The sequence below is a fragment of the Peromyscus maniculatus genome, chromosome 5 (genome assembly GCF_049852395.1).
Source record: "Peromyscus maniculatus bairdii isolate BWxNUB_F1_BW_parent chromosome 5, HU_Pman_BW_mat_3.1, whole genome shotgun sequence".
Classification (NCBI taxonomy): domain Eukaryota; kingdom Metazoa; phylum Chordata; class Mammalia; order Rodentia; family Cricetidae; genus Peromyscus; species Peromyscus maniculatus.
The window spans coordinates 57533015-57549527 of record NC_134856.1 but is presented as its reverse complement, the minus strand read 5'-3'; the positions used below and the strand labels follow the sequence as shown (position 1 = coordinate 57549527).

The window sequence follows — 16513 nt, the reverse complement described above, 5'->3', positions numbered from 1 at the left end:
TGGCTACCTGGCAACGGGTGGGGCGAGTCGCGGAGCCAAGGCAGCCCCTGCCCTGGAAGGAAGAAGGTCCTGAGGCTTCAGCGCCCGCAGCCGTGGAAAGCCGAGCGGGGGAGCGGGAGGTGCGGGCGCGTGCACACCGGACCCGCCCGAGGCCCAGGGAGAGGGAGGAGCAGGCTTGCGGGCGAGCCAAGGTGCCAGGGGCCCGCCGGGTGTGCCCGGTGGGAGAGTGCCGCCGGCCGATGAAGCAGGACCGGGAGAGGAGAAGGTCCCGGGGAAACGCTGGCCACTGCCGGCCCTGGGCCCCCGCTGCGGGCCACGGACCACGGGCCACGGACGCGGGCAGAGGGCTGAGGAGGGCCTCGCTGGCGTGCCGTCGCGTTCAGGGTGGGGCGCGAGCCGGGCTCCGGGGCGGCGGGTGGGTGGGTGAGCTGCTGAGGGCAGCGGCGGAGGTGAGGCTCTTGAGGCTCCACGGACCGGGCGCCGTCGTCTACGGCCATACCACCCTGAACGCGCCCGATCTCGTCTGATCTCGGAAGCTAAGCAGGGTCGGGCCTGGTTAGTACTTGGATGGGAGACCGCCTGGGAATACCGGGTGCTGTAGGCTTTTTTTGCCTTTGCCCCTTTTGGCCTTTGAAAGGCAGGCCCTTTGCGGCCGCGGGCCCCCATGGGGCGGGCCCCGGGACCCCTCCGCCTCCCCCTCCCCCTCCCCTTCGCCCGCAAGGCTGCCAATTCGCCCGGCCATCGCAGCCCTCAGGCACGCTGCCAACCCACCGGGGGAAACACCCGAGTGGGGATCCCAGGACCCCAGAAGAAGCTAAGATTCACATGAGAGAGGCAGGTCTCGCCTGACAGGCAGCCCAGGCTAGCCTTGCCCTCCAACAACCGGGGCTCCATCGCACCTGGCTGCCTGCCTGGCTCCACAGGCGGGGGTCTGGGAGGAGGACACTCCGGGTCCCGGCACGGGGATGGGGTGGGGGGACAGATCCGCCCACCACCTCCACACAGCCCACCGCTTGGAAGCAGTCCCAGAGGAACCAGGCTCCCACCCGAGCCCTCCACCACGCCCACCTCCCCCACTAGGAGCCCCCACGGGATAGGGTGGTGGTGCCCAGGGGCGTGCCTACGGGCCTGCCTGCCTGCCTTCCTGCCTCCCTGAGTGTGTTAACTTTGGGTGCGTGCATAGGTGAGTAGGCCCGTGTGTGTGTGTGTGTGTGTGTGTGTGTGTGTGTGTGTGTGTGTGTTCAGGTCGGCCGCATTGTCATCCTGTGTGCCTGTGTAGCCTCATTCCTGCATCATTGAATGTTTTGTGTGTTGGGGGGGGGTATCTCACGCACGTGTATGTGTGTGTGTGTGTGTGTGTGTGTTCCTGCGGGCGCACACGCACGCGGGCCTCTGTGCCTGCAGGCACCCTGGCTCGTGCGTGGGTGTCTGTGTGTGTGCGCGTGCGTGCTTGCGTGCGTGCGTGCGTGTGCGGGGGCACACATGCCGAGTGTGTTTCCGTGTGGGCGAGCGTGTGTGTGGAGGTCTACGTGTGTGCGTGCATGAGTGTGAGTCCACGTGAAGCGGTGCCCTAGGGGGCTGCGACGTGTCCGTGGGTGTGGCTGCGCGTGTCGCCGGTGGGATGGGATGCCAGAGAGCCACAGTTGGTTGCTTCCCGAGCCCGACCCGAGGGGCCAAGGCCTGGGCGCAGGCCAGTAGAGGAGTCAGTCAGTAGTGCGGTGGCCGAGCAGAGCACCCGGGTCCAAGATGGGCCCGACCTGGAACCTAGTGGTCCCAGGGCAAGAGGAAGTCACAGGTCAGGCGCTGTCCCACTGAGGCGCCGGCGGTGCGGGAATTCTCGGGAATTCTCTGTCTGTCGCGGAAGCAGGTCCCCCAGAGCGGAGGGGTCCGTGCTGGGGTTTGAGAGGCCATCAGACCCCCGGCACACAGTCCGGTCCAGCCGCGCGACCTTCGTCGCGCCCGCTCAGACCCTTGGCTCTTCCTTGATGGAGGCAGCTTTGGATGGGTGCGTGGCCGGGTGGCCGGGTGGCCAGGTGGCAGGAAGAGAATTCTGGCCCCGTGACCCGCCTCTACCCCCAACGTCCACGGAGCTGAGCGACAAAGAGCCCCGTGTTCCAACCTGCCCTGGACATCCTTGCCCGTTTATGTGTGTGTGGCGAGGCTCGGGCTCCGTGTCTGGGTGTGGATGTGTGCACGAGTGTGCGCATGTTTGTGCCTCTGGTTTTGTACGCTCTGGCTTGGCTGTGCGGCCGTCCCTCCTTGCTAGAGCACGGGTGCTCGCTCCATCCAGTGAAGACAGACAGACAGACAGACAGACAGACAGACTTTGTGGCTGCAGGGCCCTGCCCGAGCTGTCTCATCCATTGGCAAGGGAAGATGTAACCGAGGAGTTGGGGCCTAGACACACGCTTCCTTCCTCGTCCGGGACTCTCCAGAGGACAGTCCTCTCCACAGGCAAGGTGGGAGGAGGCCCGCTGGCCGGGTGGGACCGAGGATAGATAGCCCAAGAGACGCCTGGCCCGGACGGGACCCGCCTCTGCCCCCACCGTGCACGCGCAGAGCGCCAAGACCCAAGTTCCAAGTTCGCTGAAACCCATGGGCGCAGGATCATCTTGCGCGCCTTCCAGCGAGACATTCTCCCTTCTCCCGGGCGGGCTGAGCGGGGCGGCTCATCATCGCCGCCGCGGCCCCCGCCGCCGCCGCCGCCGCCGCCGCCGCCGCCCCCGCCGCCCCCGCCGCTTCCCGGGGAGGGAGGCTTCTGCCACGGAGGAATGGATGGACGGGTTCTCCGTGGGGGTGGGGCGGGGGTGGGGGCAGAACCTGGAGCCCACGAGCTGGCATTCCAAGTTCCAGAGAGGGAACCAAGGTCCATCCAGGAGGTAGGGAAGGGTGTGTGAATGGGCGTGCATTTGTGTGTGTGTGCGCGTGTGTGTTTGTGCATGCGTGTGTGTGTGTGTGTGTGTGTGTGTTTGTGTGTGTGTCTGTCTGTCTGTGTCTGTCTGTGTCTCCTGGGGAGAGGAGGAAGAGGAGTAGGAAGGAGCAACGGGGGAGGAGGAGGAGGAGGAGAAGCCGACAGTTCCCCAAGGTGAGAGATGACAGTCGGTGCGAGCACCCCATCCGTCCAGGCACCACCTCGGGGCAGCACCGTCAGGAGGGTGAGCACCCTGTCTGGACGGGTGGATGACCCACCCGAAGGATCCGGCCGCCTTGCCTGCGCCTCCCTGGGCACCTCCCCTCCCCGGGAAGCCAGGAAAGAAAGTGGCAGAGCGCAGCCCGGGCAGGGCCACGAACCCCTCCTGCCACCCTCACCCCCACTCCCCACCCCCCCCACCTCCACCTCCCCACCAGGACCCCCAAAGGCACAGAAATGGCCTGCAGGTCAGAGGAGGGCTCCAACCTGCCTGCCCCAAAGACCAGGGGCTGGCTACCTGGCAACGGGTGGGGCGAGTCGCGGAGCCAAGGCAGCCCCTGCCCTGGAAGGAAGAAGGTCCTGAGGCTTCAGCGCCCGCAGCCGTGGAAAGCCGAGCGGGGGAGCGGGAGGTGCGGGCGCGTGCACACCGGACCCGCCCGAGGCCCAGGGAGAGGGAGGAGCAGGCTTGCGGGCGAGCCAAGGTGCCAGGGGCCCGCCGGGTGTGCCCGGTGGGAGAGTGCCGCCGGCCGATGAAGCAGGACCGGGAGAGGAGAAGGTCCCGGGGAAACGCTGGCCACTGCCGGCCCTGGGCCCCCGCTGCGGGCCACGGACCACGGGCCACGGACGCGGGCAGAGGGCTGAGGAGGGCCTCGCTGGCGTGCCGTCGCGTTCAGGGTGGGGCGCGAGCCGGGCTCCGGGGCGGCGGGTGGGTGGGTGAGCTGCTGAGGGCAGCGGCGGAGGTGAGGCTCTTGAGGCTCCGCGGACCGGGCGCCGTCGTCTACGGCCATACCACCCTGAACGCGCCCGATCTCGTCTGATCTCGGAAGCTAAGCAGGGTCGGGCCTGGTTAGTACTTGGATGGGAGACCGCCTGGGAATACCGGGTGCTGTAGGCTTTTTTTGCCTTTGCCCCTTTTGGCCTTTGAAAGGCAGGCCCTTTGCGGCCGCGGGCCCCCATGGGGCGGGCCCCGGGACCCCTCCGCCTCCCCCTCCCCCTCCCCTTCGCCCGCAAGGCTGCCAATTCGCCCGGCCATCGCAGCCCTCAGGCACGCTGCCAACCCACCGGGGGAAACACCCGAGTGGGGATCCCAGGACCCCAGAAGAAGCTAAGATTCACATGAGAGAGGCAGGTCTCGCCTGACAGGCAGCCCAGGCTAGCCTTGCCCTCCAACAACCGGGGCTCCATCGCACCTGGCTGCCTGCCTGGCTCCACAGGCGGGGGTCTGGGAGGAGGACACTCCGGGTCCCGGCACGGGGATGGGGTGGGGGGACAGATCCGCCCACCACCTCCACACAGCCCACCGCTTGGAAGCAGTCCCAGAGGAACCAGGCTCCCACCCGAGCCCTCCACCACGCCCACCTCCCCCACTAGGAGCCCCCACGGGATAGGGTGGTGGTGCCCAGGGGCGTGCCTACGGGCCTGCCTGCCTGCCTTCCTGCCTCCCTGAGTGTGTTAACTTTGGGTGCGTGCATAGGTGAGTAGGCCCGTGTGTGTGTGTGTGTGTGTGTGTGTGTGTGTGTGTGTGTGTGTGTGTGTTCAGGTCGGCCGCATTGTCATCCTGTGTGCCTGTGTAGCCTCATTCCTGCATCATTGAATGTTTTGTGTGTTGGGGGGGGGTATCTCACGCACGTGTATGTGTGTGTGTGTGTGTGTGTGTGTTCCTGCGGGCGCACACGCACGCGGGCCTCTGTGCCTGCAGGCACCCTGGCTCGTGCGTGGGTGTCTGTGTGTGTGCGCGTGCGTGCTTGCGTGCGTGCGTGCGTGTGCGGGGGCACACATGCCGAGTGTGTTTCCGTGTGGGCGAGCGTGTGTGTGGAGGTCTACGTGTGTGCGTGCATGAGTGTGAGTCCACGTGAAGCGGTGCCCTAGGGGGCTGCGACGTGTCCGTGGGTGTGGCTGCGCGTGTCGCCGGTGGGATGGGATGCCAGAGAGCCACAGTTGGTTGCTTCCCGAGCCCGACCCGAGGGGCCAAGGCCTGGGCGCAGGCCAGTAGAGGAGTCAGTCAGTAGTGCGGTGGCCGAGCAGAGCACCCGGGTCCAAGATGGGCCCGACCTGGAACCTAGTGGTCCCAGGGCAAGAGGAAGTCACAGGTCAGGCGCTGTCCCACTGAGGCGCCGGCGGTGCGGGAATTCTCGGGAATTCTCTGTCTGTCGCGGAAGCAGGTCCCCCAGAGCGGAGGGGTCCGTGCTGGGGTTTGAGAGGCCATCAGACCCCCGGCACACAGTCCGGTCCAGCCGCGCGACCTTCGTCGCGCCCGCTCAGACCCTTGGCTCTTCCTTGATGGAGGCAGCTTTGGATGGGTGCGTGGCCGGGTGGCCGGGTGGCCAGGTGGCAGGAAGAGAATTCTGGCCCCGTGACCCGCCTCTACCCCCAACGTCCACGGAGCTGAGCGACAAAGAGCCCCGTGTTCCAACCTGCCCTGGACATCCTTGCCCGTTTATGTGTGTGTGGCGAGGCTCGGGCTCCGTGTCTGGGTGTGGATGTGTGCACGAGTGTGCGCATGTTTGTGCCTCTGGTTTTGTACGCTCTGGCTTGGCTGTGCGGCCGTCCCTCCTTGCTAGAGCACGGGTGCTCGCTCCATCCAGTGAAGACAGACAGACAGACAGACAGACAGACAGACTTTGTGGCTGCAGGGCCCTGCCCGAGCTGTCTCATCCATTGGCAAGGGAAGATGTAACCGAGGAGTTGGGGCCTAGACACACGCTTCCTTCCTCGTCCGGGACTCTCCAGAGGACAGTCCTCTCCACAGGCAAGGTGGGAGGAGGCCCGCTGGCCGGGTGGGACCGAGGATAGATAGCCCAAGAGACGCCTGGCCCGGACGGGACCCGCCTCTGCCCCCACCGTGCACGCGCAGAGCGCCAAGACCCAAGTTCCAAGTTCGCTGAAACCCATGGGCGCAGGATCATCTTGCGAGCCTTCCAGCGAGACATTCTCCCTTCTCCCGGGCGGGCTGAGCGGGGCGGCTCATCATCGCCGCCGCGGCCCCCGCCGCCGCCGCCGCCGCCGCCGCCGCCGCCCCCGCCGCCCCCGCCGCTTCCCGGGGAGGGAGGCTTCTGCCACGGAGGAATGGATGGACGGGTTCTCCGTGGGGGTGGGGCGGGGGTGGGGGCAGAACCTGGAGCCCACGAGCTGGCATTCCAAGTTCCAGAGAGGGAACCAAGGTCCATCCAGGAGGTAGGGAAGGGTGTGTGAATGGGCGTGCATGTGTGTGTGTGTGCGCGTGTGTGTTTGTGCATGCGTGTGTGTGTGTGTGTGTGTGTGTGTTTGTGTGTGTGTCTGTCTGTCTGTGTCTGTCTGTGTCTCCTGGGGAGAGGAGGAAGAGGAGTAGGAAGGAGCAACGGGGGAGGAGGAGGAGGAGGAGAAGCCGACAGTTCCCCAAGGTGAGAGATGACAGTCGGTGCGAGCACCCCATCCGTCCAGGCACCACCTCGGGGCAGCACCGTCAGGAGGGTGAGCACCCTGTCTGGACGGGTGGATGACCCACCCGAAGGATCCGGCCGCCTTGCCTGCGCCTCCCTGGGCACCTCCCCTCCCCGGGAAGCCAGGAAAGAAAGTGGCAGAGCGCAGCCCGGGCAGGGCCACGAACCCCTCCTGCCACCCTCACCCCCACTCCCCACCCCCCCCACCTCCACCTCCCCACCAGGACCCCCAAAGGCACAGAAATGGCCTGCAGGTCAGAGGAGGGCTCCAACCTGCCTGCCCCAAAGACCAGGGGCTGGCTACCTGGCAACGGGTGGGGCGAGTCGCGGAGCCAAGGCAGCCCCTGCCCTGGAAGGAAGAAGGTCCTGAGGCTTCAGCGCCCGCAGCCGTGGAAAGCCGAGCGGGGGAGCGGGAGGTGCGGGCGCGTGCACACCGGACCCGCCCGAGGCCCAGGGAGAGGGAGGAGCAGGCTTGCGGGCGAGCCAAGGTGCCAGGGGCCCGCCGGGTGTGCCCGGTGGGAGAGTGCCGCCGGCCGATGAAGCAGGACCGGGAGAGGAGAAGGTCCCGGGGAAACGCTGGCCACTGCCGGCCCTGGGCCCCCGCTGCGGGCCACGGACCACGGGCCACGGACGCGGGCAGAGGGCTGAGGAGGGCCTCGCTGGCGTGCCGTCGCGTTCAGGGTGGGGCGCGAGCCGGGCTCCGGGGCGGCGGGTGGGTGGGTGAGCTGCTGAGGGCAGCGGCGGAGGTGAGGCTCTTGAGGCTCCGCGGACCGGGCGCCGTCGTCTACGGCCATACCACCCTGAACGCGCCCGATCTCGTCTGATCTCGGAAGCTAAGCAGGGTCGGGCCTGGTTAGTACTTGGATGGGAGACCGCCTGGGAATACCGGGTGCTGTAGGCTTTTTTTGCCTTTGCCCCTTTTGGCCTTTGAAAGGCAGGCCCTTTGCGGCCGCGGGCCCCCATGGGGCGGGCCCCGGGACCCCTCCGCCTCCCCCTCCCCCTCCCCTTCGCCCGCAAGGCTGCCAATTCGCCCGGCCATCGCAGCCCTCAGGCACGCTGCCAACCCACCGGGGGAAACACCCGAGTGGGGATCCCAGGACCCCAGAAGAAGCTAAGATTCACATGAGAGAGGCAGGTCTCGCCTGACAGGCAGCCCAGGCTAGCCTTGCCCTCCAACAACCGGGGCTCCATCGCACCTGGCTGCCTGCCTGGCTCCACAGGCGGGGGTCTGGGAGGAGGACACTCCGGGTCCCGGCACGGGGATGGGGTGGGGGGACAGATCCGCCCACCACCTCCACACAGCCCACCGCTTGGAAGCAGTCCCAGAGGAACCAGGCTCCCACCCGAGCCCTCCACCACGCCCACCTCCCCCACTAGGAGCCCCCACGGGATAGGGTGGTGGTGCCCAGGGGCGTGCCTACGGGCCTGCCTGCCTGCCTTCCTGCCTCCCTGAGTGTGTTAACTTTGGGTGCGTGCATAGGTGAGTAGGCCCGTGTGTGTGTGTGTGTGTGTGTGTGTGTGTGTGTGTGTGTGTGTGTGTTCAGGTCGGCCGCATTGTCATCCTGTGTGCCTGTGTAGCCTCATTCCTGCATCATTGAATGTTTTGTGTGTTGGGGGGGGGTATCTCACGCACGTGTATGTGTGTGTGTGTGTGTGTGTGTGTTCCTGCGGGCGCACACGCACGCGGGCCTCTGTGCCTGCAGGCACCCTGGCTCGTGCGTGGGTGTCTGTGTGTGTGCGCGTGCGTGCTTGCGTGCGTGCGTGCGTGTGCGGGGGCACACATGCCGAGTGTGTTTCCGTGTGGGCGAGCGTGTGTGTGGAGGTCTACGTGTGTGCGTGCATGAGTGTGAGTCCACGTGAAGCGGTGCCCTAGGGGGCTGCGACGTGTCCGTGGGTGTGGCTGCGCGTGTCGCCGGTGGGATGGGATGCCAGAGAGCCACAGTTGGTTGCTTCCCGAGCCCGACCCGAGGGGCCAAGGCCTGGGCGCAGGCCAGTAGAGGAGTCAGTCAGTAGTGCGGTGGCCGAGCAGAGCACCCGGGTCCAAGATGGGCCCGACCTGGAACCTAGTGGTCCCAGGGCAAGAGGAAGTCACAGGTCAGGCGCTGTCCCACTGAGGCGCCGGCGGTGCGGGAATTCTCGGGAATTCTCTGTCTGTCGCGGAAGCAGGTCCCCCAGAGCGGAGGGGTCCGTGCTGGGGTTTGAGAGGCCATCAGACCCCCGGCACACAGTCCGGTCCAGCCGCGCGACCTTCGTCGCGCCCGCTCAGACCCTTGGCTCTTCCTTGATGGAGGCAGCTTTGGATGGGTGCGTGGCCGGGTGGCCGGGTGGCCAGGTGGCAGGAAGAGAATTCTGGCCCCGTGACCCGCCTCTACCCCCAACGTCCACGGAGCTGAGCGACAAAGAGCCCCGTGTTCCAACCTGCCCTGGACATCCTTGCCCGTTTATGTGTGTGTGGCGAGGCTCGGGCTCCGTGTCTGGGTGTGGATGTGTGCACGAGTGTGCGCATGTTTGTGCCTCTGGTTTTGTACGCTCTGGCTTGGCTGTGCGGCCGTCCCTCCTTGCTAGAGCACGGGTGCTCGCTCCATCCAGTGAAGACAGACAGACAGACAGACAGACAGACAGACTTTGTGGCTGCAGGGCCCTGCCCGAGCTGTCTCATCCATTGGCAAGGGAAGATGTAACCGAGGAGTTGGGGCCTAGACACACGCTTCCTTCCTCGTCCGGGACTCTCCAGAGGACAGTCCTCTCCACAGGCAAGGTGGGAGGAGGCCCGCTGGCCGGGTGGGACCGAGGATAGATAGCCCAAGAGACGCCTGGCCCGGACGGGACCCGCCTCTGCCCCCACCGTGCACGCGCAGAGCGCCAAGACCCAAGTTCCAAGTTCGCTGAAACCCATGGGCGCAGGATCATCTTGCGCGCCTTCCAGCGAGACATTCTCCCTTCTCCCGGGCGGGCTGAGCGGGGCGGCTCATCATCGCCGCCGCGGCCCCCGCCGCCGCCGCCGCCGCCGCCGCCGCCGCCCCCGCCGCCCCCGCCGCTTCCCGGGGAGGGAGGCTTCTGCCACGGAGGAATGGATGGACGGGTTCTCCGTGGGGGTGGGGCGGGGGTGGGGGCAGAACCTGGAGCCCACGAGCTGGCATTCCAAGTTCCAGAGAGGGAACCAAGGTCCATCCAGGAGGTAGGGAAGGGTGTGTGAATGGGCGTGCATGTGTGTGTGTGTGCGCGTGTGTGTTTGTGCATGCGTGTGTGTGTGTGTGTGTGTGTGTGTTTGTGTGTGTGTCTGTCTGTCTGTGTCTGTCTGTGTCTCCTGGGGAGAGGAGGAAGAGGAGTAGGAAGGAGCAACGGGGGAGGAGGAGGAGGAGGAGAAGCCGACAGTTCCCCAAGGTGAGAGATGACAGTCGGTGCGAGCACCCCATCCGTCCAGGCACCACCTCGGGGCAGCACCGTCAGGAGGGTGAGCACCCTGTCTGGACGGGTGGATGACCCACCCGAAGGATCCGGCCGCCTTGCCTGCGCCTCCCTGGGCACCTCCCCTCCCCGGGAAGCCAGGAAAGAAAGTGGCAGAGCGCAGCCCGGGCAGGGCCACGAACCCCTCCTGCCACCCTCACCCCCACTCCCCACCCCCCCCACCTCCACCTCCCCACCAGGACCCCCAAAGGCACAGAAATGGCCTGCAGGTCAGAGGAGGGCTCCAACCTGCCTGCCCCAAAGACCAGGGGCTGGCTACCTGGCAACGGGTGGGGCGAGTCGCGGAGCCAAGGCAGCCCCTGCCCTGGAAGGAAGAAGGTCCTGAGGCTTCAGCGCCCGCAGCCGTGGAAAGCCGAGCGGGGGAGCGGGAGGTGCGGGCGCGTGCACACCGGACCCGCCCGAGGCCCAGGGAGAGGGAGGAGCAGGCTTGCGGGCGAGCCAAGGTGCCAGGGGCCCGCCGGGTGTGCCCGGTGGGAGAGTGCCGCCGGCCGATGAAGCAGGACCGGGAGAGGAGAAGGTCCCGGGGAAACGCTGGCCACTGCCGGCCCTGGGCCCCCGCTGCGGGCCACGGACCACGGGCCACGGACGCGGGCAGAGGGCTGAGGAGGGCCTCGCTGGCGTGCCGTCGCGTTCAGGGTGGGGCGCGAGCCGGGCTCCGGGGCGGCGGGTGGGTGGGTGAGCTGCTGAGGGCAGCGGCGGAGGTGAGGCTCTTGAGGCTCCGCGGACCGGGCGCCGTCGTCTACGGCCATACCACCCTGAACGCGCCCGATCTCGTCTGATCTCGGAAGCTAAGCAGGGTCGGGCCTGGTTAGTACTTGGATGGGAGACCGCCTGGGAATACCGGGTGCTGTAGGCTTTTTTTGCCTTTGCCCCTTTTGGCCTTTGAAAGGCAGGCCCTTTGCGGCCGCGGGCCCCCATGGGGCGGGCCCCGGGACCCCTCCGCCTCCCCCTCCCCCTCCCCTTCGCCCGCAAGGCTGCCAATTCGCCCGGCCATCGCAGCCCTCAGGCACGCTGCCAACCCACCGGGGGAAACACCCGAGTGGGGATCCCAGGACCCCAGAAGAAGCTAAGATTCACATGAGAGAGGCAGGTCTCGCCTGACAGGCAGCCCAGGCTAGCCTTGCCCTCCAACAACCGGGGCTCCATCGCACCTGGCTGCCTGCCTGGCTCCACAGGCGGGGGTCTGGGAGGAGGACACTCCGGGTCCCGGCACGGGGATGGGGTGGGGGGACAGATCCGCCCACCACCTCCACACAGCCCACCGCTTGGAAGCAGTCCCAGAGGAACCAGGCTCCCACCCGAGCCCTCCACCACGCCCACCTCCCCCACTAGGAGCCCCCACGGGATAGGGTGGTGGTGCCCAGGGGCGTGCCTACGGGCCTGCCTGCCTGCCTTCCTGCCTCCCTGAGTGTGTTAACTTTGGGTGCGTGCATAGGTGAGTAGGCCCGTGTGTGTGTGTGTGTGTGTGTGTGTGTGTGTGTGTGTGTTCAGGTCGGCCGCATTGTCATCCTGTGTGCCTGTGTAGCCTCATTCCTGCATCATTGAATGTTTTGTGTGTTGGGGGGGGGTATCTCACGCACGTGTATGTGTGTGTGTGTGTGTGTGTGTGTGTCCTGCGGGCGCACACGCACGCGGGCCTCTGTGCCTGCAGGCACCCTGGCTCGTGCGTGGGTGTCTGTGTGTGTGCGCGTGCGTGCTTGCGTGCGTGCGTGCGTGTGCGGGGGCACACATGCCGAGTGTGTTTCCGTGTGGGCGAGCGTGTGTGTGGAGGTCTACGTGTGTGCGTGCATGAGTGTGAGTCCACGTGAAGCGGTGCCCTAGGGGGCTGCGACGTGTCCGTGGGTGTGGCTGCGCGTGTCGCCGGTGGGATGGGATGCCAGAGAGCCACAGTTGGTTGCTTCCCGAGCCCGACCCGAGGGGCCAAGGCCTGGGCGCAGGCCAGTAGAGGAGTCAGTCAGTAGTGCGGTGGCCGAGCAGAGCACCCGGGTCCAAGATGGGCCCGACCTGGAACCTAGTGGTCCCAGGGCAAGAGGAAGTCACAGGTCAGGCGCTGTCCCACTGAGGCGCCGGCGGTGCGGGAATTCTCGGGAATTCTCTGTCTGTCGCGGAAGCAGGTCCCCCAGAGCGGAGGGGTCCGTGCTGGGGTTTGAGAGGCCATCAGACCCCCGGCACACAGTCCGGTCCAGCCGCGCGACCTTCGTCGCGCCCGCTCAGACCCTTGGCTCTTCCTTGATGGAGGCAGCTTTGGATGGGTGCGTGGCCGGGTGGCCGGGTGGCCAGGTGGCAGGAAGAGAATTCTGGCCCCGTGACCCGCCTCTACCCCCAACGTCCACGGAGCTGAGCGACAAAGAGCCCCGTGTTCCAACCTGCCCTGGACATCCTTGCCCGTTTATGTGTGTGTGGCGAGGCTCGGGCTCCGTGTCTGGGTGTGGATGTGTGCACGAGTGTGCGCATGTTTGTGCCTCTGGTTTTGTACGCTCTGGCTTGGCTGTGCGGCCGTCCCTCCTTGCTAGAGCACGGGTGCTCGCTCCATCCAGTGAAGACAGACAGACAGACAGACAGACAGACAGACTTTGTGGCTGCAGGGCCCTGCCCGAGCTGTCTCATCCATTGGCAAGGGAAGATGTAACCGAGGAGTTGGGGCCTAGACACACGCTTCCTTCCTCGTCCGGGACTCTCCAGAGGACAGTCCTCTCCACAGGCAAGGTGGGAGGAGGCCCGCTGGCCGGGTGGGACCGAGGATAGATAGCCCAAGAGACGCCTGGCCCGGACGGGACCCGCCTCTGCCCCCACCGTGCACGCGCAGAGCGCCAAGACCCAAGTTCCAAGTTCGCTGAAACCCATGGGCGCAGGATCATCTTGCGCGCCTTCCAGCGAGACATTCTCCCTTCTCCCGGGCGGGCTGAGCGGGGCGGCTCATCATCGCCGCCGCGGCCCCCGCCGCCGCCGCCGCCGCCGCCGCCGCCGCCCCCGCCGCCCCCGCCGCTTCCCGGGGAGGGAGGCTTCTGCCACGGAGGAATGGATGGACGGGTTCTCCGTGGGGGTGGGGCGGGGGTGGGGGCAGAACCTGGAGCCCACGAGCTGGCATTCCAAGTTCCAGAGAGGGAACCAAGGTCCATCCAGGAGGTAGGGAAGGGTGTGTGAATGGGCGTGCATGTGTGTGTGTGTGCGCGTGTGTGTTTGTGCATGCGTGTGTGTGTGTGTGTGTGTGTGTGTTTGTGTGTGTGTCTGTCTGTCTGTGTCTGTCTGTGTCTCCTGGGGAGAGGAGGAAGAGGAGTAGGAAGGAGCAACGGGGGAGGAGGAGGAGGAGGAGAAGCCGACAGTTCCCCAAGGTGAGAGATGACAGTCGGTGCGAGCACCCCATCCGTCCAGGCACCACCTCGGGGCAGCACCGTCAGGAGGGTGAGCACCCTGTCTGGACGGGTGGATGACCCACCCGAAGGATCCGGCCGCCTTGCCTGCGCCTCCCTGGGCACCTCCCCTCCCCGGGAAGCCAGGAAAGAAAGTGGCAGAGCGCAGCCCGGGCAGGGCCACGAACCCCTCCTGCCACCCTCACCCCCACTCCCCACCCCCCCCACCTCCACCTCCCCACCAGGACCCCCAAAGGCACAGAAATGGCCTGCAGGTCAGAGGAGGGCTCCAACCTGCCTGCCCCAAAGACCAGGGGCTGGCTACCTGGCAACGGGTGGGGCGAGTCGCGGAGCCAAGGCAGCCCCTGCCCTGGAAGGAAGAAGGTCCTGAGGCTTCAGCGCCCGCAGCCGTGGAAAGCCGAGCGGGGGAGCGGGAGGTGCGGGCGCGTGCACACCGGACCCGCCCGAGGCCCAGGGAGAGGGAGGAGCAGGCTTGCGGGCGAGCCAAGGTGCCAGGGGCCCGCCGGGTGTGCCCGGTGGGAGAGTGCCGCCGGCCGATGAAGCAGGACCGGGAGAGGAGAAGGTCCCGGGGAAACGCTGGCCACTGCCGGCCCTGGGCCCCCGCTGCGGGCCACGGACCACGGGCCACGGACGCGGGCAGAGGGCTGAGGAGGGCCTCGCTGGCGTGCCGTCGCGTTCAGGGTGGGGCGCGAGCCGGGCTCCGGGGCGGCGGGTGGGTGGGTGAGCTGCTGAGGGCAGCGGCGGAGGTGAGGCTCTTGAGGCTCCGCGGACCGGGCGCCGTCGTCTACGGCCATACCACCCTGAACGCGCCCGATCTCGTCTGATCTCGGAAGCTAAGCAGGGTCGGGCCTGGTTAGTACTTGGATGGGAGACCGCCTGGGAATACCGGGTGCTGTAGGCTTTTTTTGCCTTTGCCCCTTTTGGCCTTTGAAAGGCAGGCCCTTTGCGGCCGCGGGCCCCCATGGGGCGGGCCCCGGGACCCCTCCGCCTCCCCCTCCCCCTCCCCTTCGCCCGCAAGGCTGCCAATTCGCCCGGCCATCGCAGCCCTCAGGCACGCTGCCAACCCACCGGGGGAAACACCCGAGTGGGGATCCCAGGACCCCAGAAGAAGCTAAGATTCACATGAGAGAGGCAGGTCTCGCCTGACAGGCAGCCCAGGCTAGCCTTGCCCTCCAACAACCGGGGCTCCATCGCACCTGGCTGCCTGCCTGGCTCCACAGGCGGGGGTCTGGGAGGAGGACACTCCGGGTCCCGGCACGGGGATGGGGTGGGGGGACAGATCCGCCCACCACCTCCACACAGCCCACCGCTTGGAAGCAGTCCCAGAGGAACCAGGCTCCCACCCGAGCCCTCCACCACGCCCACCTCCCCCACTAGGAGCCCCCACGGGATAGGGTGGTGGTGCCCAGGGGCGTGCCTACGGGCCTGCCTGCCTGCCTTCCTGCCTCCCTGAGTGTGTTAACTTTGGGTGCGTGCATAGGTGAGTAGGCCCGTGTGTGTGTGTGTGTGTGTGTGTGTGTGTGTGTGTGTGTGTGTGTTCAGGTCGGCCGCATTGTCATCCTGTGTGCCTGTGTAGCCTCATTCCTGCATCATTGAATGTTTTGTGTGTTGGGGGGGGGTATCTCACGCACGTGTATGTGTGTGTGTGTGTGTGTGTGTGTGTGTTCCTGCGGGCGCACACGCACGCGGGCCTCTGTGCCTGCAGGCACCCTGGCTCGTGCGTGGGTGTCTGTGTGTGTGCGCGTGCGTGCTTGCGTGCGTGCGTGCGTGTGCGGGGGCACACATGCCGAGTGTGTTTCCGTGTGGGCGAGCGTGTGTGTGGAGGTCTACGTGTGTGCGTGCATGAGTGTGAGTCCACGTGAAGCGGTGCCCTAGGGGGCTGCGACGTGTCCGTGGGTGTGGCTGCGCGTGTCGCCGGTGGGATGGGATGCCAGAGAGCCACAGTTGGTTGCTTCCCGAGCCCGACCCGAGGGGCCAAGGCCTGGGCGCAGGCCAGTAGAGGAGTCAGTCAGTAGTGCGGTGGCCGAGCAGAGCACCCGGGTCCAAGATGGGCCCGACCTGGAACCTAGTGGTCCCAGGGCAAGAGGAAGTCACAGGTCAGGCGCTGTCCCACTGAGGCGCCGGCGGTGCGGGAATTCTCGGGAATTCTCTGTCTGTCGCGGAAGCAGGTCCCCCAGAGCGGAGGGGTCCGTGCTGGGGTTTGAGAGGCCATCAGACCCCCGGCACACAGTCCGGTCCAGCCGCGCGACCTTCGTCGCGCCCGCTCAGACCCTTGGCTCTTCCTTGATGGAGGCAGCTTTGGATGGGTGCGTGGCCGGGTGGCCGGGTGGCCAGGTGGCAGGAAGAGAATTCTGGCCCCGTGACCCGCCTCTACCCCCAACGTCCACGGAGCTGAGCGACAAAGAGCCCCGTGTTCCAACCTGCCCTGGACATCCTTGCCCGTTTATGTGTGTGTGGCGAGGCTCGGGCTCCGTGTCTGGGTGTGGATGTGTGCACGAGTGTGCGCATGTTTGTGCCTCTGGTTTTGTACGCTCTGGCTTGGCTGTGCGGCCGTCCCTCCTTGCTAGAGCACGGGTGCTCGCTCCATCCAGTGAAGACAGACAGACAGACAGACAGACAGACAGACTTTGTGGCTGCAGGGCCCTGCCCGAGCTGTCTCATCCATTGGCAAGGGAAGATGTAACCGAGGAGTTGGGGCCTAGACACACGCTTCCTTCCTCGTCCGGGACTCTCCAGAGGACAGTCCTCTCCACAGGCAAGGTGGGAGGAGGCCCGCTGGCCGGGTGGGACCGAGGATAGATAGCCCAAGAGACGCCTGGCCCGGACGGGACCCGCCTCTGCCCCCACCGTGCACGCGCAGAGCGCCAAGACCCAAGTTCCAAGTTCGCTGAAACCCATGGGCGCAGGATCATCTTGCGCGCCTTCCAGCGAGACATTCTCCCTTCTCCCGGGCGGGCTGAGCGGGGCGGCTCATCATCGCCGCCGCGGCCCCCGCCGCCGCCGCCGCCGCCGCCGCCGCCGCCCCCGCCGCCCCCGCCGCTTCCCGGGGAGGGAGGCTTCTGCCACGGAGGAATGGATGGACGGGTTCTCCGTGGGGGTGGGGCGGGGGTGGGGGCAGAACCTGG

General features: G+C 66.9%; 5 non-coding genes across 5 annotated transcripts; all 5 read left to right on the top strand.

The window, feature by feature from the left end:
- Positions 1 to 485: 485 nt before the first annotated feature.
- On the top strand, positions 486 to 604 carry LOC143273571 (5S ribosomal RNA). Its single transcript, XR_013051753.1, has one exon. It is a non-coding gene; the product is annotated as a 5S ribosomal RNA (ribosomal RNA).
- Positions 605 to 3906: 3302 nt separating this feature from the next.
- On the top strand, positions 3907 to 4025 carry LOC143273570 (5S ribosomal RNA). The gene has a single exon (XR_013051752.1). It is a non-coding gene; the product is annotated as a 5S ribosomal RNA (ribosomal RNA).
- A 3306-nt stretch (positions 4026 to 7331) lies between these two features.
- LOC143273569 (5S ribosomal RNA) lies at positions 7332 to 7450 on the top strand. The gene has a single exon (XR_013051751.1). It is a non-coding gene; the product is annotated as a 5S ribosomal RNA (ribosomal RNA).
- Positions 7451 to 10754: 3304 nt separating this feature from the next.
- On the top strand, positions 10755 to 10873 carry LOC143273567 (5S ribosomal RNA). Its single transcript, XR_013051749.1, has one exon. It is a non-coding gene; the product is annotated as a 5S ribosomal RNA (ribosomal RNA).
- Positions 10874 to 14170: 3297 nt separating this feature from the next.
- On the top strand, positions 14171 to 14289 carry LOC143273566 (5S ribosomal RNA). Its single transcript, XR_013051748.1, has one exon. It is a non-coding gene; the product is annotated as a 5S ribosomal RNA (ribosomal RNA).
- Positions 14290 to 16513: the final 2224 nt, after the last annotated feature.